The sequence below is a fragment of the Taudactylus pleione genome, unplaced genomic scaffold, assembly GCF_031769625.1.
Source record: "Taudactylus pleione unplaced genomic scaffold, aTauple2 ptg000814l, whole genome shotgun sequence".
NCBI lineage: Eukaryota > Metazoa > Chordata > Amphibia > Anura > Myobatrachidae > Taudactylus > Taudactylus pleione.
The window spans coordinates 51,057-66,596 of NW_028285216.1; the positions used below are offsets into that span (position 1 = coordinate 51,057).

General features: G+C 42.2%; 1 protein-coding gene across 1 annotated transcript in view; it reads left to right on the top strand.

The window, feature by feature from the left end:
* Window positions 1-601: 601 nt before the first annotated feature.
* Window positions 602-15,540, top strand: part of OPTC (opticin) — a 97,479-nt gene continuing 82,540 nt past the window's right edge. The window contains exon 1 of the mRNA XM_088458173.1: window positions 602-653. The gene's annotated coding sequence lies outside the window, so the exon portion shown is untranslated. The remainder of the gene's footprint in view (window positions 654-15,540) is intronic.

Sequence of the window (15,540 nt, forward strand, 5' to 3'; positions counted from 1 at the left end):
AGTACATTTTGGGTGAGCAATGTACTGTACTGAGGATCAGACATTTTTAAAATATGTCATTAGCAAAATGACACCGTTATCCCTATGAGACCCTTGCCACTTCTTTTTCCAGTCTTCTTGTTTATGCCCCTCTCATAGATGTCACCCCTCCCAGTATTTACCATTACATTGAAATTAGCTAATAATATTAATCAAAGTAAGCATTATTAGCGAAAAATACATACATTTTCTACATAAAAAAATTATTTAAGGTAGCTTAGAAATACTACATTAACAGTTATTTGCATCCATAAATGGGTTAAACTAACTAAGCCCCTTGCTGCTCCTCATTGTTGTGTTGGTTACAGGTTCAGACAGGAAGGTTTTGTCTTTTGAGAAATATCTGAGTGCCCTTGATTCAACACCCCCCACCCGCCTTCCGAAAACCACAACTCAGCCTAATTGGGTAATACAAAGGCCTTGGGTCATTAGGTCCTATTGTAAGGGGTCCGCCTGACAGCTGCAACAATAAACCAGATTGGTTGCGCTCCCAAATCCTACCCCCTTCCACTCTCTTCAGCACACACATAGCAATGAGCCCCTATTCAGTTTGTGTTTTGAACAGGGCTTGTGGTTTGAACAGATTCACTCTTGCTGATCCACTTGGCACACAGGTAAGAAGATGGCACAATTTGCTGAAATGGGGTGAGGGAAGAAATAACACAAATTGTCATGGTTTAGCATTAGAAATAAAAATCCCTAGTGTAATGAATGCTCTAACAAGACTATTGTGATACAGTAACTGAAATAACTTTCTCTTATGTAGAAGCAACAGCCTTTAAAAAAAGGTCCTGAGCTAATATAAAAGGCTGCCATTATTAACATAGCTATGAAGCAATCAAGCATGCATGCTCATTATATCGCCAGGGCAAACCCAGCTTTGGTTGAGGGCGCCGTATTTATTTTTTAAAGAACAAGTTGTACAATGAGATTCTTTCATCTATTCAAATAAAATAGTAGGACATTTTAACGACATATTATTTTGCAAAACCAATATGTACTTTAATATAAGTACATATTTTATAGAAGGATTACACAGTCCCAGGAGTAATCCTTGGCAGTCTGCGAACTGATGAAAATGTATTCATAACCAGTTCTTATCTTCGTTAAAAGCAATTACTTACACAGACAATGTTGGCATTATAGTTGTATGTTAAAACATTGCACCCTTCCATTCAACTCACTAGTGCTCACTGTGCTTCATTAAAAGGGACAATAGAATTGTATATAGAGAGTTTTAAAAACATCTCTTGTACTGACTCATTGGGGAGAATTGATCTATGTAAATTATTATCATTTATTAGTATTAGTGCCCAATAAATGTTCCTACATTGCGGAAATGCATGCAGTTACCTTGTCTCCCTAGTCTGATGTCTTTTTACTGTGCTATATACAAAATATATCCACCAACCATCTAATAGTGTTGGCGTTACATAGGTTTTGTAATGCAAGTTAAATCAATTATGTCAGGCAGTTTGACCACATTGCCTAGGTATTGCTCCAAATGTGGGCCATTCTTATTTTCATCAGGTATGCTGCCAGAAAATGCAGTTGGCTAATGACAGCCATCTGTGTGTGTGCAGGCATTGGATTCTATGTAATTAGATTACTGGACAACCTAATTGGCCACTAGTCTGATAGTGGGCAGCAGACAACAAACATTACTATGCAGTGAGTGAAACAGAAAAAAACAACATGCATTAGGTTCAACATTCTTTGCTAATGCACAATAAATGTTTTGCTTTCTCTGACACATTTTTTGAGTACCATTCTATATATACATATATTTAATAGATATGCCACTCTTGGGTGTGTGATCGCCATCTGATATATGCATTCCTTGGTATGCGCTCAACCACCCAAGGCGTGTGCCGTATAGCAGAACGCGACCAAACACCCAAGAGTGGTATATCTCTCTTATAAAATGGCCCCTGTTGTGACAAAATAAATCTATGTGGAGATGATGTAGGGTGAATCAGATACAGAATATGAGATAACAATAGTTCAGAATAGGCTGTTTAATTTGAATTATTTTTAATGAACAAATATTTCCCAGGATAACAGTGTAAGAGAATAAAACAGTTGAACATTCATTCACTTTTAGGGGTCTATTTATTATGCTAATTATCGGGGTCCGACCTGACCCCAATAATTAACATACTAACACGCTGCGAGTGCTGGAGCAATTCATCATTGCTCCGGCGTGGAGACAGCTGATCTGAAAATCAGCTGTCTCTGCAAGTGGCTTCCACTGCTCCTTTTGGAACAGTGAGACAAGTGCGCATAACCTACAGATCACGCATGCACACAAGAGCCGCGACATCCGGCGAAAGGAGCTGGACAGGGACGGAGGGATCCGAAAAGATCTCTTTTCGTGATCCGGGACTCCTTCCATATCTCCTGCTTTACCTTCTTGATGAATGGCCCGATAACTTAATTTCTACAATTGCAGGTGAAAATTTTAATTTTGCACATATTTTGTAGAAATGAAGCAATGATGAATAGACCCCTAGGAGTGGTTCATTTTGGAAAGAAACATGTGTTGAACAGTAAATTGTACTGGCAGCAAGTGCTTAATACTTTTTCAGGGTCAATGCTGGCATATCTACTTACTGTTTACTGTGCTGGATTCTGAAATGGCTCTCAGATAACTCCTGCTCAAGTTCTTTGAATAGATCATCATTGTACCAGTCATCTTTGGTAAGAATTGATGTCAGGTCCTTTGAGTTATGCAGTAATTTTTACATTATTTAACTTTTTCAGTCATAAATTTGTAATTCTGTCAGTGAGTCAGTGATGTGCCGCTTTTCTGTGAGCAGTTTCTCTATGAGAGATGTTATTGTTTACTTGTGGAGTAATATAGCTGAGGCTTTGATGAGTGGGAAGTAGATCAGGCGTACGGTTACACTGGGAGGTGTGTGGTTGTAGGGAAGTAATGCATGGTCACGTGATCTAGTGTGTCCAATCATGTTGGTGGGATTTTACTCATTATACCACACCACTTTACAAATTTATATACTTTGAAGTGCCAAAAGTCATGGGATAGCAGTATGCAAGGTAATGGTAGGTGGTGCCACCATACTGTAATATCTTGGAAATGCCTAGACCTGCATCAGTTGTAGTCTGACATCTTGTGAGTTAGTTTGAACACCAGCTAGGTTGCTCATGGCAAGGTGACGTGAATTAACAGAGTTCGTATGGGGCATGATAGTGGGTGCCTGACAGATGGGACAGTCCATTTCCAAAGTTGTGCACACATTCAACATTCCTCAATCTATGTTGCCACATGTGTACTGGGATACCTCTTGAAAGCCATTACCACCCACCGTGGACAGCACAGTGGCCGACCACAGGTGCTTAATGATCTTGGCCAGCATCATCTGGCCAGAATTATCTGTGGTAACAGACAAGTTATACTGGCTGAAATCACATCCACATTCAATGCGGGAGGTACCTGGTGCATATCCAGTAGGCCAGTGCAGAGATTTTTTGCTTTCATGGGATATGTGAACAGAAAACTCACCCGCCATGAGGCATCTGGGCTTGTGGCATAGCTGGTTGGACCCTAAAGGACTGGCAACATGTGGCATCATGTAGGCTGGTGATGGTTCATAATAGAGTGGACTGTGGTCATGAAACATCGGTTGGGTCCGCTGGTCCGCCTGAACACATCATTGACCGATAACTACTACCTTGCATTGTTTGATGACCATTTGCATCCCTTCATGCACTTCATATACCCCCACAACTATGAGATGTTCCAGAAAGATAATACACTGTGTCATCAGTCCCAAGTTGTCTAGAATTGGTTCGAGGAGCATTCTGAAGAGTTCCGACAAATGATGTGGCCACCATGTTTGCCCGACCCAATGAACCCAATCAAGCATTTATGGGATGTGGTGGAGAGGTCCATTTGCACCCAAGGTACTGGATCTACAAATATCAGGGAGCTGTGGGAAGCTATCCAGATGGAATGGGTCAACATCTCTCCAGAGATCCTCCGTCCAGTTGTGGAATCAATGCCATGTTGAGTTGCTACACTTCGCCAAACTAGAGGGGGTCCCACACAATACTAGGCACCTATCCCATTATTTTTGCCACTATGTCTTAAAATTAGATAAAAAATTGATTAGACAAGTTTATTATGAATGGCCAAAATGTTGCAGGGATTATTTTACATAACAAATACTAATACTATTATTCAGTATGGCATTGGCCAATATGTCACTGTCAGACATTTAGAGCAGGAATGTCTAATTGAAATGACACCTAGATGCCAAACATAGTTGGTAACACCACAACATGCTTCCATTCAACGGAATGGAATTTGAAAAAAAACCCTCATAAATACTTATGAGCTTTTTTCTCTTTAGAACATGCCAAATACAGTCATTGATCATATTCTATGCTCCTGGACAGAGCAGGAGGGGAGTAGAGAAACACCTGTGACATTTAAAAAAAAGTAATTAAAACCTTAATTTGTATGTACTTAAAGACTTGCTACACATTGCTACACTCCAATAGCAAAATGTTGCCTTACTTAAGAGGTCAACAAACAATTAAACTTATTTCTGGACTCCATAACATATATTAAAAATATATAATGAATTTTAGTTGCATTTGCAATTTACAATGCAAAATTTGATTAACTGGATTTATAAACATTACAGAACGGTTATCCAGGTACTAAACGTGGGATACTTAACAGACAGAACAGTTTCAAGGGTGCATATTGCAATATGGGGTTAATCCAATTAGGTGTGCATTGAGTGTAGCAAGTTAGTTTCTTGAAATTCACAGACTTCGCATCGAAACGCGCTCCCAAGAATTCTCCAAACCAATTAAAAATGCCTATTCGAACTACTCGCAGCAAAGGGGTGCGAATTTACTTCTAAATGAGATGTGAGAGAAGTACGTGAAAAAGTGGGGAGACCATCCTGGACCCCCCAAAATGGATAATTTCATTAGCAGAACCCTATAGAAGGCTGTTTGTGGGCAATAGATAGGTACTGTCGGTTTTAAAATTATATAAAAAAAACTTTTTTATTTTTATTTAATCTCAAACGATTTAAACGAAAAATGCAAAAAAAAACAGTAGGAAAAAAGCTGATTTTGGGGTACTTTGAAGGCACCTTCAAAAATTTAAAAAAAGATAAAAAAAAACAATTATTTTTCAATTAAAAAAATATTGTAATTAAATTTGGGGTGCATAAACTACCGAAAAAGTTGATTTGGGGGTAATTTGAGGAAAAAAATGTTTAAACCCAAAAAATGACATTTAATTATTGGACTAATTAAGCTAATTGTCATTAGGAGGGTGTTCAAGGGGTTCAGCACAGTGTCCCGACATTTTAACATTAAAATAAAGATTTTCCTTTCCATCTCTCACCCTCAGGTAGGTGCGAATGGAAAGATGCGAATTCAGTCTGACTGATTCAGTGCGAGTTGCTAATTGGATTGCAAAATTAATTCACTATGCGAATTCCAAGAGAAAATAGCAACTCGCACCTCGCACCTAATTTTATATTGACCTCTAAGACTACACCTGAATGGTATTTTTTTTCTTTCTCAAAACATAATAGGTTGTTCCTGTTGTTTTTTCGTTAGCTCCTCATTAACCACTTCTGTGCCTGTTGTTTTCTCATAGGAGTTTACAAAAACATTAATAAATTTGACCCTTGTTAGTCTCTGCACATTCAAGCATAGAATAACAAGACTAAAGCCACATACACACTAGAAGATATCTTTCAGTGTGTACACCCAATATCGTTTGCCCTGCACTATGGAAAGTTCAAGGGAAATTTTTCACCAATATCATTCATACAGCAAATTGTCTAGTGTGTGTGAGCCTTAACAATTTCGGGCAAACTGAGTTTACCCCACCAGAATCTCATCACCACTTGTGTTGTACATAATACATTCCAATAGACCAGGGGCCAAATGTAATAAGGTGAGAGTTTAGAAAATGTGAGAGTTTAGCAGATAACTCTCACAATTTTTAAACTCAGCCAATGTAATAGAGTCCAAGAACATACAAAATTGCATGTTTTTTAGACTAAAAAAACTCTCACAATTTAAACTCTCATCCAGATACTTTCCCATTTTGAAAATACAACTCGATCAATGTAATAGTGTGAGAATTTACTGCTAAACTCTCACATTTTTTAAACTCTCACCCCATTATATTTGGCTCTACGTGTCTTGTACCAAATGGGTGAAGCCTGTCAAAGAATGGGAGCCACAGACCTAGTATTATGTCGAATGAGGAGATTCTCTAAGGTTCCCATGGAGAGATCCATTTGTTCAACCCAAAAAAAAACTTTAAGTGCTTTCTCAGGTGGATCTTTAAGCCATTCAAGCAAATTAGGACATTAGGAGGAAAGGTAATAAACCCAAATCAGGTAGAGTTAGCCTATCATTAGCCTTGGTGTTTTTGGAGAGTGCAAAGCTAAATCCTTGCCCGCATGTTATCCCAAATCTAGGAGAAGATGTACCAATTTATGGACCTGATTCAGATTTGGGAATAGAGTAAGAAAGAGAAAAAAACTGTGCATCTTGGTAAAACCATGTTGCACTGAAGGTTTAAAAGATTAAAAATACAGCTGTCCAGAATTTGTGGGCTACATGCAAAAGCAGCCAGTATTTACCCTGCATAAAAAAATATATGTATTTGCACCCCTTGCATTGCAACATCGTTTGTCCAGGTACACAGTTATTATTTGCAATTTATGCCTGGTAGATAAATAGAAGAGTGCTGCAAGGGGTATAAAAATTTGAGCTGCGAGACTATTTTAACTAGATTGATATGCCTCATCATTGTGAGAGGGAGTTTCTTCCACACATGGGGTTTATTTTATGGTATTTGGTCACTGGATTTATATACAGTCCAACCTATTCCAAAGTATCCAGTGTCACCCATATCGCCAAATATTTGTCACCATTAGTCATCCATACTAATGAGCAGCAGGTAATGTATCCCGAGGCACTGCACTTCCCAGCCCAGTGGCAAAATATTACAGTTGTCCCAATTTATGCCAGAAAAATCCACAAACCAATTGACCACTGTTAAGACATACAGAATCACCTGGATTCACCAAAAATAATAGCATATCATCCGCATACAAAGTGATAGAAACAGTGACTGCTCCCATAAGTAGACCATATGTACAAGAGTTACTACAAATCAGACAGATGACTGGTGCTAAGGCTAAAGAAAAACAGGGCAGATAGAGCGGGCAGTACTGGGGTGTTCCACAACCCAAACCAAAGAGGGCCATAGTGTAGCCGTTGACATCTATCCTAGTCACAGGAGCTGAATATAGAAGTTTCACTAAGCGAATTTAGTTAGTCTTCAGATCATTCCACTTTATTCTTACATCCAATCCCACCACTGCGCAGGCATCATTGCACACATCAGTGAAATACCTCCAATAAGGAACATTCTATCTCTGTCCTGCTCCTTACAGTCCCAAAACATAAGCATCATATTATGATTCTGGAGTGATTTGAGGAACAGGGCAAAAATGGCAAGCAACTTGTTGGATGTAATTAAATTATGTATACAGTATATGAGTAATGGGAACAGACAGCCACAACTTGATATGATATAGCTAGAATGCGAATCATAGGCAAATGCAGGGGGGGGACCCCACTCCCTAGCCCACACTATGGCCACAATAGAAATAGTAATATAACAGAATTCTACTAGTGTTGAGTGTTCTACTCAGTATCACCAATGAAATAATCAGCACCACCTGTGGAACTTTTAAAATGTGTCAGTAATTAATAAATACACCTGTGCATTAACTAGGAGATCTGAAAAACATGCACTGTTAGGGGTGCACTGCTATAGACCATCAATAGGGTTAATTATTAATACCATATAATCATGGGTGCCAAGAGGGGGAGCGGGTACTGATTACCCGAGCCCGGGTTTGTTGGAGGGGCCCGGTAGGTGCCCAGGTCTCTCAAAGCCCCCCCCTCTCTTCCCTGTCACCAGCCCAGCGCAGGCTGCTGTGTGCTGGGCTGTAATGGGAGCGGTGAGACTGCTCGCTGCTACAGCAGCCTCCTCTGCCTGTGTGGGAGAGTGATCACTCTGATCGCACCCCCCCTCCCCCAGATTTGCGTGGCGCTGCAAATGGGATGTTTTCTTTTTTTTTTGAGGGTGAGATCAATATGTACTGTATATATATCTCCAGGGAAGTGCTAGGTTCTTCTGCTGCTCCCCAAGACTCCAGGACTTGCTCCAATGCTCTGGAATGGTGCCCACATCTAAAAAATACATTCAGCTCAGGCAGGATGGCCCTACTGCCGCATCTATTGGCTTAGTGTGATCACTGGTCCTGTATATGCTGGAATTATGCAACACGATACACTTTGTATGTATCATATTTGTTACAAGTCCAGTCCAGGACTTGTCTCCTGCCAGTATTCCTCCTGCTCCTGACCATGCTTCTTCGTTGCCGGTTGCTAGGAGACCCAGACGTCAGAGGATTTCACATGTTTCCTCCTAGTGTTGCCTGATTGGCAGCTGATCCTATTTGAACTTCCTGGACTGTCGCCGCCCTGTCGGCTATAGAGTTTTCATGTGGAACTTTTGGTTATGCAACCTGCTTTCTGTGCATCCAGACTTCCAGCTATAATTTGTACATGCTGCGAGTATGCTGCTCACCGGCTTCTAAGTGACCCAAGTACCCTGGGTTCAAGCTTTGCTGTCTGCAGAGCTCTCCAGGCCATACAGCTACCCTGCTTCTACACCACGTTTCAAGCATCGCTGACTACTAGGCACCCAGGCCATACAGCAATCCTGCTTCAACACCAAACACCACGTTTCAAGCATCGCTGTCTACTAGGCCCTCCAGGCCATACAGCAATCCTGCTTCAACACCACGTTTCAAGCATCGCTGTCTACTAGGCCCTCCAGGCCATACAGCAATCCTGTTTCAACACCACGTTTCAAGCATCGCTGTCTATTAGGCCCTCCAGGCCATACAGCAATCCTGCTTCATCACCACGTTTCAAGCATTACTGTCTACTAGGCCCTCCAGCCATCCAGCAATCCTGCTTCTACACCATGTTTCAAGCATCGCTGTCAACTAGGCCTCCTGGCCATTTAACAACTTTAGTTTGGACTGTAAGTCTACAGTATATTCTATTGACTGTCCTATTGTTTCAGCTCCTTATTACATCATGGACATGTTGTGTTTGTACTGGCCCTCCTGGTCCACCATGGTATTTATCAAGTAAACTGCCATTATTCTAATATTCTGCTTGTGACTGTTCTTCTTTGTGCCACATATCTCCAATACCTCCATCTCGGTCCTAGCAAATTGCTAGAGGATCATAACAATATTAAAGCTGGATAAGTGCTACTTATGCCCTCTTCATGTACTGGCCACAATCACTCTAAAATTAAGCATTTGGAAACCTCCCTCTAGAAATCCTGTGTTTGCCACTGCGAATGGTTTGGTCCAATTCTCAAGAAGCCAATCAAAATCGACAAAACATTTCCGCTGATAGTCATCATCATTGCATATCGTTGCACCTGCTCTCCAATATCCACAAGTGATATTCCCTCCTTCTACCTTAAATGATGTCTGAATTACATGAACATGCTCTTACTGTCTTTTGCCTGTGCTTGCCCTACTCTGCTCTGCCCAAAGATACAAAAATCGATATATTTGGAGTTTTGGTTTTTCAACTGTCTGCACTTGGTATGTTGCGACTTGGAATTTGCTGCTGCCTAAGGTTAGCTATGGACGCTCCTAGACGCAATTGATTTATAGTAAAGTGGGCATCCAGGATTGGGGAGGATGAGAAATTGAAGAAAAAGGGTGTTTTTACTCTTTATGTTTAAATTCCCCTGCACTGCTAGTCAGGTGTGCTGGCTGAAGTAGTTTATTAATTTATATACATTATTTTACTAGTAAATGACTTCAGTCTGACGCCCTACACACACTCAGACCCCCTCTATGCAACTCTGTCCCACCTCCCCCCACTCCATCAGCTAAACTCTGTCCATCCCGTTTTGCCCCAACCCCAATACTTATCTTCATTTCAGTTGATCCCTATATGCGTGCACCCCAGCTCCCACTGCGTGTATGTAGGAGATGGGACAGACCTTTTTCAATCAATATATAGATAGCACCAGAATATTTCATTACACTATAGGTATTCCTATATTGACGATTGTATCAGTTATACTTGTAGGTAATATTGTGTTGTTTTGTTTCTTTATTTTCTGGGGAACAATCAATTGTTATTGACCTACTAGTTCTCACCACTAAATATATGGAAGGGACTGATAGCAGATATGGACATGAAGAGAGTCCTGATAGCACATAAGGGGCATGTGGTGAGATCTGATAGCACATAAGAGGAATGTGAAGGGGTCTGATGGCACAATAGGGGCAGCTAGAGGGGTCTGAGGGCCTATAAAGGGCATGGGGAGGATTCTGTTGGCATATAATGGGCATGTGGAGGGGTGTCATGACACATAAGGGGCATGTTGAGGTGTCAGATGGCACATATGCGGCATGCTCTTTCCTACCGCATCTGTGTCACGTCTGTTTGTCTGTCCCTCCCCTTTAAAATGTAAGCTCTCATGAGCAGGGCCCTCTTTCCTCATGTGCTTCTCTTTATACTTTATTCTACTCCTTACTCCCCTCAAGGGCATCTAACACTTGATTGCTGACTCCCTGCTGCTTATTGTGAGTGATTTAATCGCTAATGCAGCAATGTATATAAATCGTGTCTTTGTCCTGCACTATAATGTACTGTAAGTCACTGGTTTCTTGTTCACTTATTTGTTTATGTACTATGTAAGGCTCTGCGGAACACTTGTGGCACCATATAAATAAAGGATAATAATAATAATGATGGGAGGTTACACTTATCCACTACTCTTGCTGTCAAATACTATATTTCCATGTGAAGTAGTCTGATTACACATATGGGGCACGTTTGGAAGTCTGAGGGGCATTTAAGAGACATTTGGAGATGTAAATTCTGATTGGTCCCAGAAAGTGAGATAGATTTTTTTTTTTTTCTTCCTCTCTTTGTGTAATTTTTTTTAATGATAATGCTAACTAAGGGGTTAATGACAATAGCACATTGGCTGACAGTCACTGTGACAGGGTGGATGGAGAATTACAGCCAGGGAAGGAAAGGCTTTATATTGACAGGGAGAGTGGAGGAGATACCATTATGTGGCTAGGAATTCATAACACAGATTATACTGACATCCAGGCAATAGTACAAGTAGTAAATTACAGTAATCTCTGCACAGATAGGGAGATAGTGGCTATCTCTTCCAATGAGGTTCTTACACAGCGCATAAATAAATATCAACAGCAAAACTAAGCAGTTATATACTCCATTGGTGCCTTCCATGTCACTTATAAACAGCAGCTTGACACACAGCACTGACCCCAGCATCCAAGGTGTTAAATACTACAACTCAGACAGACACAATTTATCCTGCCCAGGTTGGTGGCATCAGTAATGTGCACAAAGTGAACAGACATAGGGGGGAATTTAATTCAAAGCGATGTTGTATAGCCGCGGAAAGGAGCTCCCGAAGCTATTCAATACATTGTGCTGTGTGGGCGGGCTAAGGATTTCTTCTCGCACTCCCCTGGGGATGCGAGGAGAAATCCGCGAAAAGTTCCGGGGCGCGTAGCTGTTTTCCTGCTTAGTGCGGCGCTAACAGCCACGTGCCCGGCACTTTAGTCAGAAAAAGCCGGTTCTCGTGCCTAAACACCCATGTTAAGTTGCAAGAACCAGCATTCTCCAACAAAACAGCGTGCTCCCTCCCGACGCTATTCAATTCGCATTGAATTGAATTCCCCCATAGTGTTTTCTTACAAACACTATGTAGACAAAAATGATTGGACACCCCCGCCCAAACAAAATGCATAGCATTCATACCACTGCACACAAATTCCAAATGGCCACTAATGTGGCAGTTTCAACAAGAACATTTCATAGGGAGGCCCATGCACTTGCAGCTCTATGGAAACAACAAATGTTTTAATTTGGACAACAATGCCACCTGTCATGTTTCCAGGGCGACAATGAACTAGTACACGGTAACCCGGATGGACTGCCAGCTCAGAGTCCAGATCTTAACCCCACTGAGAATCTCTGGGATGAATTGGAGCAACTAGTGTGTTCTAAGCCGACTCGACCTTCTTCAGTGTCACAGTTGGTCACTGTACTTAAGGTGCAATGGGAAGACATACCGCCTGCTGTTGTCCAGGAACTTGTGGACAGTTTTCCAAGAAGGGTGTCTGCAGTAATCACTGCAGGTGGTGGGCCTACATAGTCCTGACATCAATAAAGTCTCGTTGATCTATTTGCTGTCAGTGTCCAATCACTTTTATCTACATAGTGTACAAAGAAATCTGGAGAGACATTTCCACATCACACAGTGGACGGCATGGATCGATGTTTTCACATTTTAATTTGCCGCCTTCATCTTACCCTGCAGCATACCTGCCTACTTTTGGAAAAAAAATTCAGGGAGACTGTTAAAGCAGCACCTATGAGTGTGGCGTTAAAAAGGACATGTTCAGCAGGAATCAGTATGAAATACCGACAGTCGGGATCCTGACATTCAGGGAGAGTTGGCAAGTATGGCAACACATACTCCCCTTTCCAACTCCATCACAGGCTCTGCCCCCTCTTCTCTCACTAGTCACTCAGGGATGAGGTGTAATGAAATCTCATTCCCCGCCTACTGGTCTGCCCTGTTGGAGGGGAGCAGCGGGGGACAGTCGTGCGCACCACATGTGCATCATGTATTGCAGCCAAAGAACTCTGGCACTACAAAAGATGGGCAGCACAGCAGCATTTTTGGCTCGGCCAGTGGCCGTGCCACTTCCCAGGGTATCATGCCCTGGGTGACGGCAACTGCCACACGACCTTCGCTAAGGCCTTGTGTAAAAGATTAAAGACGTTAAAAAACAGATGTAGCGATACAGCATACCTCCCAACTTTCTGGAACTAGGTGTGTGCCCGGAAAAGGGAGCTTGGCCTCGTGTGAGATGCTGTGCCCACGAGCCATGTCCCCTGTTTTTGCTCTGGGATCTGCTGGGCATGTGCACAGCATCTATTCACCGCTGCTCTGCTAACCAGAGCAGCAGGTGTGAAAAGTCCTCCCAAGCCCCACCACCACCGCGGGACACCATGGCCAAAAAGCGGGACTGTCCCACCACAATCTTGATGGCTGGATACAGTAGCGTATAACAGAGAATATGATATGAAAAATAATATTTATATTATTATATCATCTTACCCTGCAGCATACCTGCCTACTTTTGGAAAAAAAATTCAGGGAGACTGTTAAAGCAGCACCTATGAGTGTGGCGTTAAAAAGGACATGTTCAGCAGGAATCAGTATGAAATACCGACAGTCGGGATCCTGACATTCAGGGAGAGTTGGCAAGTATGGCAACACATACTCCCCTTTCCAACTCCATCACAGGCTCTGCCCCCTCTTCTCTCACTAGTCACTCAGGGATGAGGTGTAATGAAATCTCAGATGTAGCGATACAGCATACCTCCCAACTTTCTGGAACTAGGTGTGTGCCCGGAAAAGGGAGCTTGGCCTCGTGTGAGATGCTGTGCCCACGAGCCATGTCCCCTGTTTTTGCTCTGGGATCTGCTGGGCATGTGCACAGCATCTATTCACCGCTGCTCTGCTAACCAGAGCAGCAGGTGTGAAAAGTCCTCCCAAGCCCCACCACCACCGCGGGACACCATGGCCAAAAAGCGGGACTGTCCCACCACAATCTTGATGGCTGGATACAGTAGCGTATAACAGAGAATATGATATGAAAAATAATATTTATATTATACGAAAAGTAATTTGTGAGCAAAAGCTATGTTCTTGATGGATGGCATAAAATAGAAGACACAAAAACGTGTTGATTAGTCAGTAAAAAGTGTAGCTTACAGTACGTTAGCAAAAGCAATCAATATCAACTACCACCTCCAAACACTATTTTTTTTCATTCCATTGTTCTAATAACTATAGATGACTCACGGTAAATAGAAGAGAGCAAAATTTGTATTTTTCTTTCTGTTATGTTGCTATCAAAATGTCGAAAATAGAATAAATGCATTTATTACAACACATAATAAAAATGGCAGCTATATGATAAGTTATACAGAGACTGTAAACACATTCAAAGAGCTCAATAAAATCCATGCCAGACTGCTGTACCACAAGGGCTTAATGTTACAGTGCCTGGATTTCTCCTGGCCAAAGTGACTAATTATACTGCAGTACCAGCACTCTGTGGAGAACTGAAAAACAGCAGCCTACATTTATCTAACAATAAGTCAGATGTACACACATAGATGGCAAAGCATGGTTGCCAAAACTTTACATTTTCAGAGACATTTTGCTGTTGAACAAGTACACTTATAGGCACTAACCAAATGTCACTAAATGGGCATAATTTTTAAGTGCACATACTGTACAGATATATCTACATCCTCCATTTTAGCATTACAACCACACAGATGTCTGGGTGCAAAACAGCGCAACAATGTAGGAGGCTGTTGAACAACTTCAGCAGATGGTATGGGAGGCTGTACTGTACTGCAGGTACATGAACTCCCAGTAGTTAATGCCTGCTTTGCTCGTACAATGTTCCATCCACCTCAACAACATAGCTTTTAGCAAGTCTATATGTATGGTTCCCAGATCTAGGTAGTGTTTGGTTTCAGCCAAACACTACATAGATCTGCTCAGCTGCAGTGGTTACTTTATACTGAAAATTAAATTACAAGTAGCTTCATACAGTTAGAATTCACAGGCTTCCTTTGCAGGAGCAAATGCTTCCATGTGTAAGGTGTCCAGCTGCAATATGAGAGGTGATGAGTTCCTCAGAATGGGATTGAAATGCTGCCGGTTCAAATCCCGACAGCGGATGCCTGACAGGAACAAAATTCCGACAGGGAATCCTAACCTCCCCTGTCCCGTCCCCTAACCCTCCCTAAGTGGTGCCTAACCCTAACCTGCCCCCTTAGTGCCTAACCCTATTCTACCCCCGGGGGTGCCTAAGTCTAACCTCTTCCAGGGGGTGCCTAACCCTAACCCTCCCCCCTAGGGGTGCCTAAACCTAATCTCCCACCCCAAACCTAACCCTAACCCCGCTAGACTCCCTAATCCTAACCCTTCCCCCCCCACACGGCTAACGCTAAGGGCGCCCCGGAATTACCTTCATTCGGGATGGCGTCCACAGCATTCCAGCGTCGGGATTATGATAGGCAACGGTATTTCAACGCCTATCATAAATCCCTAGCCGGCATTCCGCTGTCGGGATTGTGACCGGTGGTCTTGCGGCCGCCTGTCATATGACTGCATACCGGGTTCCAGTTCCCATACCTCCCAACATTGGTGATTCAGTGGTCGGGACATCTGCGCGCCAAAGGCACGTGCGTCCAAAAAAGGGGAATGACCTATGCGTTACATCACTCCAGGGGCGAGTC